The 18153-nt window shown below is 40.5% G+C and overlaps 1 long non-coding RNA gene across 1 annotated transcript in view; it reads right to left on the bottom strand.

Annotated features, from left to right (window-relative positions):
• LOC118163640 overlaps positions 1-14318 on the bottom strand; it is a 16316-nt gene extending 1998 nt beyond the window's left edge. The window contains exon 1 of the long non-coding RNA XR_004749147.1: positions 14308-14318. This is a non-coding gene — a long non-coding RNA (uncharacterized LOC118163640). The remainder of the gene's footprint in view (positions 1-14307) is intronic.
• Positions 14319-18153: the final 3835 nt, after the last annotated feature.

Genomic DNA, 18153 nt, shown 5'->3' with positions numbered 1-18153 from the left:
GAAGGAAGGAAGGAAGGAAGGAAGGAAGGAAGGAAGGAAGGAAGGAAAATATGATCTCAATCATCTGACAGTCTCACTCTTTACAATTATAAGGTTATATGGCTAGTTTATGCATGTGCATATAAAGGTAGAGTAAATGAATCAGCCAATTACATATCACTAGAGTAGCCAATTAATTTATGATAGCTCCATATAGATGCATTATATCAAATCCTACATTTTAAAGGCATCTACAGCAGCAGCTATGGAAGAAAATCAAAAGGGCTGCAAATTGATGCCATCACAAAAGGTTGATGGATTGATTCAATTAATCAGTAAGTCATTTCTAAGAGTTCTGCAGGGATTTATTTACCAAACACTTACATTGTTTATTTTCCTCTCTGGAGGGTATGTGTACTGTCATTTTTCTTCATTATTCTTCTTGTTTCATTCATCAATTTCTGACAAATATTTTCATGCCAATATGTGGCATGTTATGCATGGAAATTGTCCACATCTACTGACTTAAAGCAATATACTCAGAGCTTCCAGCAGCCAAAAACTTTTGTTTATTTCCCTCAGGTCCTGAGAAACACTAACAATCTATAATTAATATAAAGATATGTTTTCCATTTAATCGTTGCTTTCAGTGTCTGCTTCACATGACAGGAATGGAAGGTCTTGTCTAGCGTGACATGTGGGTACCTGCTTGAACTTCAGACAGAAACTTACCATGAAAAATATATTGAACACTGATGACACTATATAAAATAATTGTTTAATTTTGGGTTTGATCTTATATTTTATAGTTCAAACCCAGGAAAGCAATGCAAGAATTGTACAAAGAATGTCAGAATTTACGTTATGTTTTTTCAGACTTATTTTTTTTTATTTAAGTATTGTCATAGTATGTGCTTCGAAGGACATACAGGGAAATGGTGAAATGTGATCATTTTGCATATTACTAAATGGTAGATGCTGGACAGGTCAGAGGTCTGTGAAGGGTGAAGAATTGAAACACAAAGGACACCCCATGTTGAAAGTGTAGAGTTTCATTTGGAAGAATATTTGGAGGAATTTTGAACCTGATGTATCTATTTTAATTTTTCTTTTGTGATTGCTTTTCAACTATGAGGAATACTTAACCCTTAAATCAAAAATAATATTTCTCATGTACTCATTGAATACATACATACAGCATGGATATGATATTCAAGTATCTTTAATACCTGCCAAAATCCAATACCACTTTTAAGAGGCTAGGAACAACTTCTCAAGAAAAGCCCGTGTCAAAAGTCACGGCAGTCCACACCGTCTGAGGATCTTCCCCAACAGATTTAGAAAACTCCGACTATCTATTAGACTGGAGGACATCAGAGGGACGGCAGCAATAAAAATGAAAGTGCCTAATCTGAAATTTATTGAAGATGTTAGCATAGTGAAATCACAGTATAGGTCTGATTACAGCCCAAAAGTTTGTGGTCTTAAGGTAATGGTTGGGACTGCAATAAACAAGTTTAAGATGTCAGGGAAAACCATGCAAATATGGCTGAGGGGATGACCCCTACACCACATACCCCTGACTGACTTAAAGGAGTAATGGTAGCTGTACAGCTGTGATGGTTTTGCTCAGGTGGGTGACCGAGCTCCACCACAACCACTCTCTCTGTCTCCTCCTCAAAGAGGAACAGGGAGAAAATATGATGAAAGGGGCTCAAGGGTTGAGATAAGGACAAGGAGATCGCGCAGTAATTATTGTGATGGGCAAAACAGACTCAGCATAGGAAGATAGTAAGATTTATTGCCTATTACTAACGAGCTAGAGAAGTGACAAACAAAGAAAAGAAAACAAAAACTCCTTGCCCCCCCCCCCACCCCCCCATCCACCCTCTTCCACCTCCTCCCCCCTGAGTGGCACAGGGGAACGGGGGAATGGGGGTTATGGTCAGTCTATAGCAATTCTTCTCTGCCGCTCCTTCTCAGTCACTCTCATCCCCTGTGCTGTGGAGTCCCTCCCACGGGATGCAGTCCTTGCTGAACTGATCTGGCGTGGGCTTCCCACAGGCAGCAGCTCTTCAAGAACTGCTCCAGATATGGGTCCGTACCACGGGGTCCATCCCCCAGGAGCACACTGCTCCAACCTGGGTCCCCCACGGGCAGCAGCTCCTGCCAGGTCACCTGCTCCTGCGTGGTCTTCTCTCCACGGGCTGCAGGTCTGGCCCGGAATCTGCTCCAGCAGGAGTCTTCCTCAGGCTGCAGTCTCCGTCAGTGCAGGTCCACCTGCTCCCCCGGGGGCTCCTCCATGGGCTGCAGTGTGGAACCCTGCTCCACCGTGGTACTCCATGGGCTGCAGGGGGACATCCTGCTTCACCATGGTCCTCACCACAGGCCACAGGGGACTTCTGCTCCGGTGCCTGGAGCACCTCTCCCCCTCCTTCTCCTTGGTGCCTGCAAGGCTGTTCCTCACTCCTCTCACTCTCCCAGCTGCTGTGTGGCGCAGCGTTTTTTTTTCCCTGTCTTAAATATGCTCTCACAGAGGCGCAAAAAACATCACTTATTGGCTCAGCTCTGGTCAGCAGCGGGGCACTTCCCTAACATGGGGAAGATCCTTCTCACAGAAGCCACCCCTATGGCCCCCTGCTACCAAAACCTTGCCACATAAACCCACTACAACAGCATGAATGATGATGCTGTGCAGCTCCTTCTGTCTGCAGAGAGGACCTGGGATCAAGAAAGGCAAAACGTGGTCACATTGTAGGTCACAGTAACACACAGACAATGATCTCAGAGAGCCATATAATATATGGCCAGTACCATTTCATTTACATCTATGGTCATTTTCCTCTGCCCACCATTTTGTTCTGTTGGGATTGTTTCCAATGACGCAAACAGTTGCTAGAATATTTGTTTTTTCTTTTCTTTTTTTTTTTTTTTATCATCAATTGAAAATTATTTCCTTCTTCCTATCAAGTTTGAAATTGCACCCATTAAAATAAACTGAGCTGTAATCTTAGACACAAAATATTTAGCTCTGTCCCCAGGTCTCTTTTATTACAGACAGATGGAGCCAGACTCTTCACGGTGGTGCCCAGTGTGAGGGCAAGAGGCAATAAACACAAATTGAAATATAGGAAATTTTGCAGAAATGTGAGAAGAAAATGTTTTACTGTGTAGGTGACCGAGCCCTGGCACAGGTTGCCCAAAGATGTTGTGGAGTCTCCGTCCTTGAAGGTATTCAGATCCTGTCTGGACCTGATGCTGGGGAACCTGTTCTAGGGGTCCTTGCTTGAGCACAGGGGTGGACCAGATGACCTCCAGAGGTCCCTTCCAGCCTCAGATATTCTCTTGTTCTGTGACTCAACTCTCATTTAAGATATATTTGTTTCTCTCTGAAAATATTTCCATCATCACCAAAAAAATGCAAAAAATTTTCTTGCTGTCCTGGGGGAAACAGAATTAATCTCTGTAATGAACCCAGCTCCATTAAGATCAGTAGGAATTTTACTGTTTCAGTGAAAGCAGATCTCATTTTTGCCCCTTAATGTTGCCTGAGTATTTGCTTTGCTTGAAAAACAAAAGTCCAAAGAAATTACCTCAATAATTCTTACATGGCTCTACAAAATTTACATTTTTTTTCTCATTTCATACTCAGCATTTGCAAAATGCATGGTCTGGTGATAAATAATAAAATAAAATAAAATAAAATAAAATAAAATAAAATAAAATAAAATAAAATAAAATAAAATAAAATAAAATAAATAAAATAAAATAAAATAAAAAATATATTATTGTCTATAGTCATTTGTGCTGACCTACATGATTTGCTTATTGCCACTTTCATGCCAGTAAGATCTATCTATCATATCACAGAATCACAGAATGGCTTGGGTTGGAAGGAACCTTAAAGACCACCTAATTCCAACCCCCTGCCATGGGCAGGGACACCTCCCACCAGACCAGGTTGCTCAAAGCCCCATCCAGCCTGGCCTTGAACACCTCCAGGGATGGGGCATCCACAGCTTCTCTGGGCAACCTGTGCCAGGGCCTCACCACATCTGTATAAAGAACTTCTTCCTAACATCCGATTTAAATCTCCTCTTTCAGTTTAAAACCATTCCCCCTTGTCCTATCATTATCTACACAAGTAAAAATCATTCCCCCTCTTCTGTGTATTTCATTTCATGTGAATGACTATCACTCCAGGGGATTAGTACCCTGGGAGACTTTCTTCAAAACACGAGTATTAAGGAGGAATCAAAAGATATTTGCATAGCTATTTGGCCAACGTGATAGTGGAAATCTGCTACGTGACCTCTCTTCACTTTAAAAATAAATATTAAATATCAGTTGTAACCTACAATTCTCAGGCAAAGTATTTCATGTCCTTCTAGCTACTTGTACAGTTGTGCAAAGCTCTTCAGACTTTTTCCATTGAGCAAACTAATTCAGCAGCAGGGAAAATTTTGCACATAAACAGAAAGATAAAGCACAACCTCAAAAGGCAATTTAATAATATCCAGTCCTTGTGGACATCTAATACTTTTGCCAAAAACATCACTTAGAGTTTCTCCTGTGCCTCTCTTTCATTAATTCATGGTCTGAAATGTAATTCTGACAAAACCATCTCCAAGTGAGACCTCCACCCTGACAGCTGCTTCCTTTCCAAACTTATGTCTATAACTCTGTATCTGGCTCAGTGAAAGGAAATATAGAAGAAGGTAGCATTGCTTCTTCATACCTCTTCTGTCAGGCTTGTCTTTCTCAAACCTGGACACTTGAGGCTTGTACCATGATAGTCTCAGCCCCAGTTTGCATTTTGGGTAGTTAAACTGAACCATGGAAATACACTAATTAAAATTAAGGATGATCTTTGTGTCATTAGTGGCAAAGCATCCAGGGTACCAGTGGAACTCAGTCAAATGAGCAGGGGCATTTCTAGTCACTTGTGGAGTGGAGATGCCCTTCAAGCAGGGATAGACAAGAAGGACAGCAAGATCCACCTCCCTGCTCCCTGCTCTGCTCCTGCTTGGGCTCCATCACCCTCACTCATGGCCTGCACTGCAGTACCTGTGGTTCACAGAGGTCACCAGTTGTCTCACACAAGAGTCCTGGACAGGCAGAAGCAGCAAGTCTGGAGCTGCAGGAATTTCTTCTTAGGTATATGTTTTAATTCAAACAATTCCTTTCTTGAAGGAGAAGCAGTCAGACTTGCCTGGCTGCAGCTCTTGTATCTGAGGAGTCAAAACTCTATCTTGTCTTGCTCCTGGAGGACCTTGCACTTGCTAAGAAGTTAGTTCAATTAAAGGAGAGAGTTTTGACAGTACAAAGTATTTGCACTAGGAAAGCTATAGCAAGGGTGCATTCTGAAAATTAAACCTTAGATGAAAAAAACTAAGTCACAGTTTGAACTTGAATTTATTTAAGCCCCTGTTATGGGTGTGAAGACATCTTGATTAACATACATAACTATTTAGTGTTTTATTACTTTTATTACTGCTTACTGATATATTTATTTTCTTTAATTATTTATTATTTCAGAAGCTCTGTTTAATTCACATTGTTAAATTCTATTTAACTCAGTTGGCCACTAATTCCCTCAGATATCTCCCTCAGACTATCTCCCAGTCCTATCACCTTTGCTTTCACAAGAGATTTCTCCAGATTTGTGAAATGGAAGTTTGTCACTCATTTTCTTCTCCTGAATTGTTCCTTTTCAGCACTTCACTTTTCATCTGTATTGTCCATAGCTGAGCCTGGAAAGAGAGATCAGGTGGATCCTTGAAGGATCTGGCACTGATGCCAGATCTCTATGCTGGCACATAAAACCAGAGTTTCCAGTGAAATCTGGGTGGGGAAGGGTCCCTCAGGGACCTTCTCTACCACTCTCAAATAACCTTCTAAAACACTACAAGGCTGCTTGTAGTTTTACGGAATTGGACTCCATAGTCCAAGCTATCCCTTCAGGTACTTTATTTCTATGATGTCAGTGAGGAGAGTTAACCTCAAACCAGGCCTTTGGTCTCAATGAAAGTCAGTGGGTCTTCAACTCTTCTTGGGCAGTTGACTTCTTAATCCTTTTCTGAAAGCCCCAGTAAAAGCTTATTTTCATTTTTAATTCCTTTGAAATTGAGAACAAGGACCTTTGAAAACCAGTGTTCTTTATGATTAGACCCTGTGGACTGGTACAATTCGCACATCAGGCTACAGAAAAGCATTAATTTGATTCAGCCCTCAAGTTTTCAGGGTTCTCCATGTCTTACACACTGTTAATATCCCTGAGATTTTTCACAGCTTGTAGGGATAAAGAAGTAGAAATTTCATCCACATCTGCACCGATATTTTTCTTTTGCAACCGGTGACTTTTATTTCAGCTCCTGATATAATGACGCATGCCAGTAATAACAAAAATAACTTTGAACTGCAACAGCCTACACACTGCGACAGTTTGCACAATACTTCGTTACCCTCTAACTCCAACACTTCAGAATCCCTTCCTCTCCCATCTGTCCCAAACAAGTGGGAGAGGCTTTATGCCAGAAAATGTATTCTTTAAAGTATCTCTGTGGAACACAGCATAACAACTCTGCCTTAAGAAAAATGTTGTGAGCCCTTCCTGCATGTCAGAAGGGAAGCTGCTGCTAATTATAACTAAGATCCTGTCAGTTATCTGGATTCGCTGGTAATTCTTGTAAGATCCTGAAGAAAGCAAGCAAATGCATTAACAGAAATGTGCCAGCAGCGAGTTACTGTAATTCCCTCCCCAGCTTTCCAAAACCTGCCTCAGGCTCAGAGGCGTGGAGCCATAGCACAGCAGCGCCAGGCCTACACAGGCAGCCCAGGCAGGCAAGCAGCTGGAAGGGGCCACAGCCACCGGCAGGGAGCAGCCTGACCACTGCCCATTTTCCTGACATATCTGGAACATGCTGGGGATTTGAACAGCAGAGGGAAAGATCTGTCACTCAGGCTCCTTTACCTAAGGAAGCAGGTGTAAAATAAATCCTTCTTAGTACTACTAACTTCAGTAAAGCAGGGTGTGTGTTAAGATGACACGCTTGTCTCCCTGGGGTTTTGGTACAGCCAGTTATACCCTACTCTGTATACGACCCAAGAAGACAGAAATCCTTCTTCTAAGACATCAATGCACAGTTAATGTTTCTGTAGAGCCAAGCCTTCCCCAGGGAGCCTGCCCTGTCCCACAGCCTAGGACGAGCAGCACACATATATAAAATAGAAAGGACTGTTTCATGTGAAATAGTAACCTAACATGTAACCTAACATGTAACCTATATTTACTGTGACCCTCTCCTACCTCTCTGGAAGCCTAAGTGGGTCTTGAAGGGAGAGGGACTGTAAAATATATCTGTCTGAAGGCTGCCTTGCTTGTCTATGAGAGTACAAAGAGATCCTGCTGAAAACAAGAACATGGCCCAGCATTCAGCAGGTCACATAAAGTACCCTCTTTCTTCAAAGTTTTTTTTTTATTGCTATTCATAGAATCAGAGAATCATAGGTTTTCAGTTTGAAAGTTAGGAGGAATTTCTTATCAGAAAGAGTAGTCAGGCATTGGAATGGGTTGCCCAGGGAGGTGGTGGAATCACCGTCCCTGGGGCTGTTTAAGGAAAGGTTGGACCTGGTGCTTAGGGACATGGTTTAGTGGTTGATATTGGTGGTAGGGGGATGCTTGGACCGTATGGCCTTGGAGGTCTTTTCCAGCCTTAAATGGTTCTATGATTCTATGATGACATAATGGTTTGGGTTGGAAGGAACCCTAAAGCTCATCCAGTTCCAACCCCCCTGCCATGGGCAGGGACACCTCCCACCAGAGCAGGCTGCCCAAAGCCCCATCCAGCCTGGCCTTGAACACCTCCAGGGATGGGACATCCACAGCTTCTCAGGGTAGTCTATGCCAGTGTATCACCACCCTCATAGTGAAGAGTTTATTCCTTATATAAAAGTCTAAATTTCCCCTCTTTTAGTTTAAAGCCATTCCCCTTTGTCTTATCACCATACTCCCTGACAAAGAGTCCCTCCCCAGCTTTTCTGTAGGCCCCCTTTAGGCACTGGAAGGCCACAACGAGGTCTTCCCAGTGCCTTCTCTTCTCCTGAATGAACAACCCCAGCTCCCTCAGCCTCTCTTTGTATGAGAGGTACTCCAGCCCTCTGATTATCCTTGTGGCCCTCCTCTGGACTCGTTCTAATAGGTCCACGCCCTTCTTGTGCAGGAGGACCCCAGAGCTGAACATGTTGTTTTGGGGGGATGTCATGAGAGTGAAGTAGAGAAGGAGAATTGCCTCCCTCAACCTGATGGCCACACTTATTTTGATGGTATTTTTTTGTTATTCATAAATAACAACAGGTGCAGTAGCTGCCTTATTTTTTTTTTTTTATTCCAAAATACACAGCAATGCCTATTTGTCAAGGTTTTGAAAGCAGGGATTTTTCACACCCAATGAGACCATGGAATCTTGCAGCCGAATGCCAAAGCACAACAGCTCTTTTGCCCTTGCTGCGATTCAGTACAATTAACACCCTTGCACAGAGGGCACGAGAATTACGGGGGCAAAACAGAGTAGCAGAGATTAACAGACAGTGAAGAATGCAATATATTCAGTAAAAGCTTAATGAGAGAATCCCATGGTAACCATCAGGCTTTAGCTTTTGTGTGCAGCTATCTGTAGAAATGCTACCGGCACATGTGTGGCTTGCTGCTGACACTTCCTGTTCAAGAGAGAAAATTTGTGAGAAGGGCTGGATTACCCAAAGCCTTGGCAGTGGGACATAAAGCTAGTGGCATGCCATGTGTATGTGAGCACAGTATATGTACTCTGGTATCCTGGAAAAGATCATTGCAATGTATCAGGCAGTGTTTACATAAGTCATGGCATGGTACACGCAGTTCAAACAGAAGCTGGTGAGCTTAAATGGCTTTTAAAACAGAAGGAGTTTATTTCTTTTTCCATATAATACTTGCCAACCTTTATATAATCAGAATTTGAAACAATAGCTTCAGAAGCATCCAACATTTTTTCTGCATTTATAGAATTTTATTTTTTCAAGTAGCAGGTACAATTTAATGTGAGGTACCGGGTCTTTTAATAGCTGTGTGGACTAGGAGTCTGAAATCTTTTCTTTTACTTTCACATCACCCTAACTTCCACCTGGGTTAGTATCAGGCTTTGGTCTTAACAGCACTGGAAAGAATGGAAACCAATTATCAAACCATGCAATGACAACGTCAGAACAAAAGTCTTCTTCCAGATCCCATTTGCTGTGACAGCTGACATCTTGACTGTCCTTCCTATTGCATTGGTTTTTGGCAACTGTGACCTAGGATCAAACTAGCCTGAAATAAATGCACAGGCTTTCAAATTAATAAAGATTTTTAAAACATTCTGTTATTAGCAATTCAGGTTTGTCACATGCTACCAAGCAACACTACTAAGGTGTAAACTGGGTTTGCACTCCTAAAAAAAAAAGTAGTGTTACAAAAAACTAACATCATGAATTTTTGTAAAATAATTGTATTCTGTCACACTGTGCCAAAAATGTGAAATCTGCAGATGCCAGTCCTCACATTCCTGTGGATTAACTGTTTTATCCCATATTATACAGGCATTTGGATAGTCTCACTGCAGAACTTGGGACTCTGGGGCATTAGTGTAACTGTCACTGAGGAAATGACTCTCTGACAAAGTGTTCCTTCACACATCCATGGTGGGTTTGCAGGTCTGAGTCACACTAGTGAGTCACACTGTCAAACAAGAATAACATTAGGTGCCAAGGCCAGTATGATGCTCAGGTCTCAGGCCTCATCTGTGCCTCACTGCCACTTGCTCCCTGCTTCTGGCTGATAGGAAAGGATATTTCTAGCCACCAGCTTGGCAGCCCACAATGCCAGTTCTCCTCAGTTAGTAAAGAAGTACCCTGGATGTGACTGGAATCTCCCAGGGATCTTTCCTACACTGAAGAGTAAATTATTTAACATTTATCAGACCAGCCTGAAGTAGCTCCCAAAGAGGAAGAAAACATAGCCTAAAAAAAAAAAAAAAAAAAAAAAAAAAAGGAATTTATAAAGGAATTTACTCTAGAAATTGTGAAGAAAAGTGAGGGAACTATTTATTGGTTTTGGAAGTGAGTACAAAGAAATGAAATGACAAAACACCTTAAAACTGCCTCATGTGTCAGCTGAGTCTGGGGCCATGTTGTCTGTTTTGCTCAGCTGGCAAAGCTGACATGACAATTTCACACTTATCAGAATTAGGGCCTAATTCCTTAGACAGATCACATCTCTTGGGTATTACCTTTCTAAATAAAATCCTGAGCTGATGTAAAAAATCTGCAAAGAATCCCTTGAACTGAGATGCACCCCTTCCTTCATCCTGTGATTTGTAATTTTGGTGATTAATTGAAAATTGTGATACCAGCTCTAAAGTCCCTCACTAATGAAATGCTGTCTGTCATAATATAAATTCTGAATATGCAAGAGTGCTTCAGTAACCCACATAGACTCATCCAGGACAGCGTGCTCTATGTGCTCATATCCTGCTCATCTCCAGAGGTGCCTTTCCAGTTCAGCCCTTCTGTGATTCAATGAAATGTTTTCTTGGTGGGCAGCAGTAGACATCCTTGGCAGCCAGTAAATAGAGCTTTTTATATAAGGCTAGCATGGCCCTTCTTACAGCCTTAGGGTCTATATACTTATCTTTTACATAAGTTTAAGCATTTAAATTCTAAATGTGCTCTAGCAGAATCACTCCTTATAGAAAATTCCAGTCAGAGTACCACTCAGTATCTGCTTTGAATGTACAAATTGTGATGGGGAAATGATTCAAGCTTTAAGACAGTCAGGTGTTTGGAATAGGCAGTATCCTAAATCCTATCTGTGAGATTTGGAGGACCATAACACAGTGAGCTGTTAGAGCTTGAGTTGCTGTGTAGGTTGAATTCCTTTGGACACATGGAGGAGGTGGCTGATGCTGTTTCACTTCTTGAGAAGGGAATTGGAAGGTCATCAACAGCCAAGAAAGGCAAGTGCTAGAAAGGAGATGTGTGTGTGACAGAAGAAAATCCTTGCAGAACAAAGGAGCTTTAGGACAGGTGGAGAGCCAAGTGAGTATATTTCATGTCAAGAAAGAGTGTGAATTTTTACAACCACTGCTTACCCAGATGCAGGTGGACACAATTTTCCTCTCGGTTGATGTGAAAGTGAATTTCACCCCTTCCATGGGTAAGATAAGTCTAGACATGGGATGCGACATTTAAGTTTGTTTTGTACAGTAAACATCTCATGCTGTAAACCTATGCCTCTTTGGAGCTTCTGAGCAACCATTTTGTGCTTTTAAAGGCCAGATGAAGCTCAAGGAAACCTCAAGGTTAGAATCAGGGCTAGAATGCTAGGAAGGAATAGGGTTAAGCCACAAAGGGGAGGCATCTCAGCAGATACCTTGAGTTTTAAGGTCTGTCTTTTCACCTACATACATAACAAGGTCTGTTCTGTGCATTTGTATGTATTACCACTAGGTCAGCCATGGAATGTGCAGACCATGAGTTGGGTTGTTTATCGCATCCCAGAGGTCACAGGCTTGCTGAAAATCACCTTCTGAATCTCATGGGATTTGTGTGGCCATCACCTGCTGTGCTCAAACTGATAAGAGCAGCTCCTAAGCATCTGTGATCTCACCCAGAGAAAAGCTCCTGCTCTGGCTTTCTAACATCCAGCCTGGGGTATTCAGTTATGTCAGTAAAGTTGCACTGACCCTTATAATCCTGTTTTGGAAGGGATTTTGTATACTGGTATTTGTATAATGAATAGTATTTCTACTTTTCTCCTCTGTTCATTCGTCTATTTTATTGCACCCTGGTGTGAAGCTTTGGAAAGGAAAAGACACTCTTTTCACAGGGGTCACAGCTTTTAGCTGGCTCCTTGATAGAGTATGTGAAGAAGAAATGTTTTACTCCAGAGGTGCATTTTAGCAGCTTAATAAACAAAGAGGTAGCCCTCTTGACCACCTGGAACAGTACCAGAACCTGCTTGCTGATTTGCGCACACCTCCACTAGCTCATGGGACAACTGGCAGTGCAGGCGCTGACTGCATGTGTGCACATAAATGAAATGCCAGTGCTTTGAAATTTTTCAAACGTTTCTTGTGCTTCATTGTGTAAAGCAAACTCATTACTGTTGCTTTGGTTGGTGAAAATTGTCTTTGTGTCACTAAGTCCAGAGATAAGTGATGCATTGCCTATTGGAGTTACTTAAAAAATATTTTTATCATGATAATATACTATCAGGTTAAGGGCATCCTTTATCACCTACCCATTGCTTCCAGGCTCTCTAAAATACATCATCTGTTTGTATAAGAGTCTCTGTTTCTGCCTTTAGCAGTTTCTCTAATGGAAGTATCTATTAATTCATTAATGCATATTAGTTTAATCAAATATTTCAAATGTTGCCATAGAGTTTTTATTGCCTTATGAAAGAAAAATACACAAAACATCATCATGTCCTGAACATATCTAGTCTTTTACACACATTTGGGACCAATAAAATATGTTTGATCCTCAGACTTCCCATAACATCATTGTCAGATTCATAAATCTTTTTAGATGGCTGGAAGGAGTTTTCTCCAGTGTCACTGCTTTCTTTTCTTTCATTTTCCAGGTTAGCTTTGTGTTTGTTTGTTGTTTTTTTTTTTACACTCCAGAAGTCCTGATAGTCCAGGAGAACTTGCTTTGGGCAAGCCATCCTGACCTACTCCTTTAAAAGATTCATCACATTGATGCTCTCTATTTTTTCTCAGAATTTCTGCTCCTTTTCTTGCAGACACCAGTATGTCTTGCTAAAGAAATTTCTCTTCTGGGCCTGTCTTTCACTTTGAAGTCATACCTTTGTAGGTTTATGACCATGTGTGATGTCTAGATGGTGCAGAAACTTAGGATTTGTCAAGCATATCCCCTAAGGTTTGTGATCTGTTCAAGTATACTGAACTGTATGTATTGACAACCAGTGACAATGGTAAATTCTTTTCTGTTTCAGTATAATTTTTCTTTGGTAGTTCTGTGCTCCTATTCCTCATGCCCCCAAGTGTCTCCCACAAAATTCTGCATCATCCACTCTTTATGGGATATCTATGTTTTCAGTGTTGTGACCTGAATTTCTAAGAACATACCCAGGAACATATCCAGTGACTTTTTTGCTGCAATTTATTGTTGCCATTTTTTGCTGCTTAAAAATGATACAGCTGCAGTGTTCTCAAAGTTCTCATCAATTTTTGCCAATAACATCCTTTCTGTTTCTTACTTCGTATTTCATAACAGAGATCTGTATTTATCTGTGCTAGGTAAACCGTCACAATTAGTATGGATTTTGATTTTTCCACCAAGAACTTGGTTTGAAAATGCTTTATGGCTTTCACTTTGTTTGAACGGGATCAGAGGTATTTTTTCCCAAGGTATGCTCAAAGTAACTCACACAACAATTTTTATTTTGCTATGATTCAGTTTAAGATGACACTCCATCTTAGGAGTAGTGCTATTAGGTTTTTGCTGAGCATTTCTATACACTAGATTGTCAACAGCAAGGACTTGTACTCCCTGAAATATTTCACTACACCCTTTCTGGACTTGAGCAAATGCTGTATGAATATACCAGAAAGTATATTCTGGAAAACCTGTCTTCTAGACACACAGTTCAGACATTGACTTTATCGTGGTCCAACCTGACACAGTGTCCAGATGCAGACTGTAGTTGCTGAAGAAGGCCTGCAAGTGATGTCCTCTAGGACAGATAGACTGTATCTTTACCTATAGACTGTAGCTGGGCTATAGAGAGGAAGAAGACAAGTGAGACCCTTCCCAAGGGTCATGTCCTATGTGATCACATAATCAGCAGAAAAAGGAAGACGAGTGTGAGATGCAAGGTAGCTCAGGCTCAGCAGAGACTCTTTAGTTTTGCTAATTGATTTTGGTAGAGAGCCCATGCTGTGTTGGTAATCTCAGCCACCGAGATTTCCCCTTTTGTCAACTATACTCAGCCATATGTTGCTGCTCCTTTCCCACACAGCTGTCTGTCACTGGTGGCAGCCATTATGGCAGGGGTGCTATTTGCACTGTGTTTGGAGGAAGCCAAGTCCTTGGAGTCTGGGAGACATCAGGTATCCTTTAAACACATCAGTAAAAGATTTCTCAATCTTCTCTGCTGTGACATGACTCCATAGACAATCAAACTGATATCAGGCTTCCTGATGTTAAGGCAAACATTCTCACAAGTAGCTCTGCTGTCAGGGCTGTCACACAGTCTTCAAGATTACAGTATTTTTTCCATGTACTTACATCTAAACCTGCATTTCTTCAGTATGCCTCTATGACTATAATAATCTTGCTGATAAACCGTATGAATATTGTGGCTTGGACCCAACACTGAGTTGTTCTGTCTATTCTGGCAAACCAACTCAGGTAACATAACCAAGTGGCATAAGTACATTTACTTGTACTGCATTGGAGCAAAAGTGAACATATCTGTCCTGTTGCTAATCACTGCTGTGCAAGGAGCTGGACTGTATTTTTCTCTGTGCCTATATACCATGTTGTGCAGAATGCTTTCCTCATACACACATCTTGGTAATCCTTATCTGAAAACACTGATACAGCTTTCTTCCTCTGTTGACTTTTTCACCTTTCAGAAAGGGATGAGTTTGGGCTGGCAGGTGTCCCGAAATCCTAGACAAATGCCCACTGTCCACACACAGGGTAGCTTTGTCTCCTCCTTAGAGCAAGTCCAACATGACTGAAGGCCGTTAAAACAACTGGGCATGAGCTTTCTGATTGATCTGCACATGCAATGCAAATCTGGGTGGTCAGCGGATGCACCACCATTGTACAACACATGAATGGTGTGTCAGATGCTTGCTGTTGACACACTGAATTTGCATGCCTCTCATCTGGGGACTTTCAGTCTGAAAAAAAAACTTAGGCTCCTAGCCAACAGCAAATTTATCTGGTCTTGGAACATCAGCTGTTTGGCATGAAGCCAAGCTTGGGGGCATTTTTCTTTGAGTGATGTGGTCTGGCAGACACAACATGGTTCCTGTGATTATGCTCTGCCACATGCTTTCCTTCAATTGCTTTTCATATCTTGATGTTGTCTTCATAGTTTATTTTTTTCTTTTATATGCCTTGTGTACAGCATATACACCTCGCCATCACATGATGTCTATGACTTATCAAGTTTAGTTCCTTTCTGTCTTCCTCTGTTCATATATTCATGCCCACTGTGAATTCCCCTGTCTGAAACTGTTCTCTTTTTTCTCTTAGAGATGTTTCATCTGACTACTGCAGCTATTATCACTTTGTTCCTTCTATACATATTTTCCCATTTAAATTCACCTGATGCTTGAGAACCACTTCTTTTGCATATCTCTTTGACTCTATTTCTTAAATTGTTCAGATTATTTCCTTTCTATTTTCTATAGAAATAAGATATAGACATAGATATAGATATAGAAAATATCACCTTACCTGTATCTGACAAGAATAGATAGAAGAACAGGAAGAAGACAAGAAAGGATAGAAAATGTCACCTTGCCTGTCTCTTTTCCCATGGTTCAGCTGTGCTCTGTCAGCAATGCTTGTCTTGATTTCTTTTCTCAGAAGCTTTGTATGTTCTTCCATCCTAACCCTTAAGTTTTGTATGGACATTTCCAAGCTTGACATCAGATCACTTTTTAAATAAACCCTGCCTAAAATACTTTTGTTCTAGTCCTAAAGGTTTAGTCATGAACATCTAGGTTAGATTCTTCTTTTTTTTAAGGAAAAAATTAAGGCATATTTTCTGTCCCATGTAAGTGTCACCTTATGTTACTGTCATTCTCCAGTTTTACTTCCTTCTTGACTGCACTGCTTTTCACTTGTTTCATTTTAAGTCTCTGCACTTTTTCAGAGTATTTCTCTAGGACGTATTATGCTTCATAATGGTGGAATCGTAGAAAAAAAAAAAAATACCTACTTGTGGGCACATAGCATTTCCAAACAACCACAATTTAGCCAAATGCAGATGAAATGTAACCAAAATTATGCAAAGACTTGTGCAAAGACTTATGCAAAGACTCCTCTTTTAACAGGACTTGTGATCCCTGGTAAAGTTCAGTTCTTAAAGTTCAGTTCTTAAAGTTCAGTTCTTAAATTCAGTAGAAGTTCATAAAAAAAAAGTTCAGTTCTTAAATTCAGTAGAAGTGCAGCTCAGATCTTACCCCAAAACCAGTATTCCCAGTAAACTTATCACAACTACATTGACACTCTACCACTAGTTCAAATAGTGGTTCAGGAGCAGTCTTTGTTCCACAGAGAGATATGAAAGCAAATTCCAAATACTTTCAAAGCAATTTATTAGGAAACATGAAAGCATGAGCTGAGCAATTCAAGTCTGGAGCATGCTTGTTTCTGTTAGGATGATTTAATGGCAGGAAAATAGCTTAGATTTCCCTGTAACTGGGGTAATACAGTCTGTACAGCTGATTACCAGGTTGTCATCTTTAATGAAGTTGAAAACATGCTGACAATTCAGTAATGTTTTCTTTTCAGCTGTACAAATGCTGTGGCAACAGATTACAGCTGGATTGTAAGTACTTAACAAGAGCATTATGAAAAGAAAAGAATAATTGGGATGGAAGAGGAAAAGAGAAGAAAACATGTAAATAAATTAATTTAATGAAAAAGAAATACTTTTCTTTACTCTAAAATTTAGAACTGCAATAGCGGAAGAACAAGTGCACAGCATATTCCCCTTGTATTATGTACCAATTTTAAAGATATCTTAAAGATATCTTTCTGATTTTATTTTTCTTTCACCAGGAAAAAAAAAAAAAAAAAAAAAAAAAGGTGGTCAAATAATCTTCTGCAAACTCTGGCTATTCAATAAAATGACATAACAAATGTTTCACTGGATGCATTTAGGATAAATGTGGCCATTATTCTGAGATTCACCATAACCCCTGATATTTTTATTGTGGTGATGTGTGCTTTGTGGCTTGAGGTCATGGATTCTCATGTGTACAAGCAAAATCCTCGGCTTTAACTTGCAGTAAGTATAAAATAAATTTTAGTTAAATACTTTTCTTATTTCAAGGAGGTATTTTCACCTCAGAAGGCCAAATCAAGAAGTTCCATGCAGGACTGCAATGTAAGAATGGCATTTACACAAAAAGAATGTGAAAAAAAATCTGTAGCAATTGAGTGAATGTTTGTGTGTATGTATGTGTGTGTTTGTGCATGTTGCAGGAGTAGGAGGGTTAATTAGGGAAAGCATTGTAGATGACCCATCTATCAAGAGCACAATTAATTTCTCATCTCAGCTGTGTCCAATAGCAAGCCAGGTAAACAGATCTTTTAAAAGGCTTTCAGCATGGAACAGGATAAAGATCCACAATTTCTCTCATAGCTCCTGGTATAGTAAATGCAGTAGATTTCCTCTGCGGGATGGCTTATGATTCCTAGAGTGGTTACTCCTTCCCTGCTTTCCTGATCCCTTGATGATGCCACTGACCAAGAAGCAAGTATAGATATCCTCTCCCAGACCTTCCCAGATCACCTCTACCATCATCAACCCAAGTTCAGGATACAGTGTTTTCAGAAGCAACTAAATAGCTCTACATAGAATATATGGTAAGTTTGCCCAATTCAGTACGTGTGTCTCCATTGTGCTAGGTAAGACTAATGGCATACAGAAAAAGCAGTATATGTGTCTCTTGTCTGAGCTGCCCAAAATAGGTGCTGGTCCTGTGCATAAGCAAAGTTTCTCTAAGGTCAGACATAAAATTCAATGTAGCTGTCCAGTCGTGTACATCATGCTAGCAGGATTAATCAGGTTCTACATCAACAGTACCATGGCAAATATAGCGGAATCCTGTATTTTTTCTGGGCAGTTATTATGCAATACATAATGAAGTAACTGGTGGGACATATTTCAAAATGTCCTAGATGTCTGTCAAGATTGCTGAAACAGAATTGATATCATAAGCATTAAAAAAAAAAAAAAAAAGTCATAGCAGAAAATTTGTGACGGTTTTCTATGGTGAAATAAATGGTCAATTTGGTTCATAAATGCAGAGGGAATATAGTACAGAATGCATTGATTAATTCTCTTTATATAAAATTAACAGAAGTTGCTATGCTTTATTTTGC

The sequence above is a fragment of the Oxyura jamaicensis genome, chromosome 3, assembly GCF_011077185.1.
Source record: "Oxyura jamaicensis isolate SHBP4307 breed ruddy duck chromosome 3, BPBGC_Ojam_1.0, whole genome shotgun sequence".
Taxonomy (NCBI): domain Eukaryota; kingdom Metazoa; phylum Chordata; class Aves; order Anseriformes; family Anatidae; genus Oxyura; species Oxyura jamaicensis.
The sequence above is the reverse complement of the archived record's forward strand: the minus strand, read 5'-3'. Positions and strand labels throughout refer to the sequence as shown.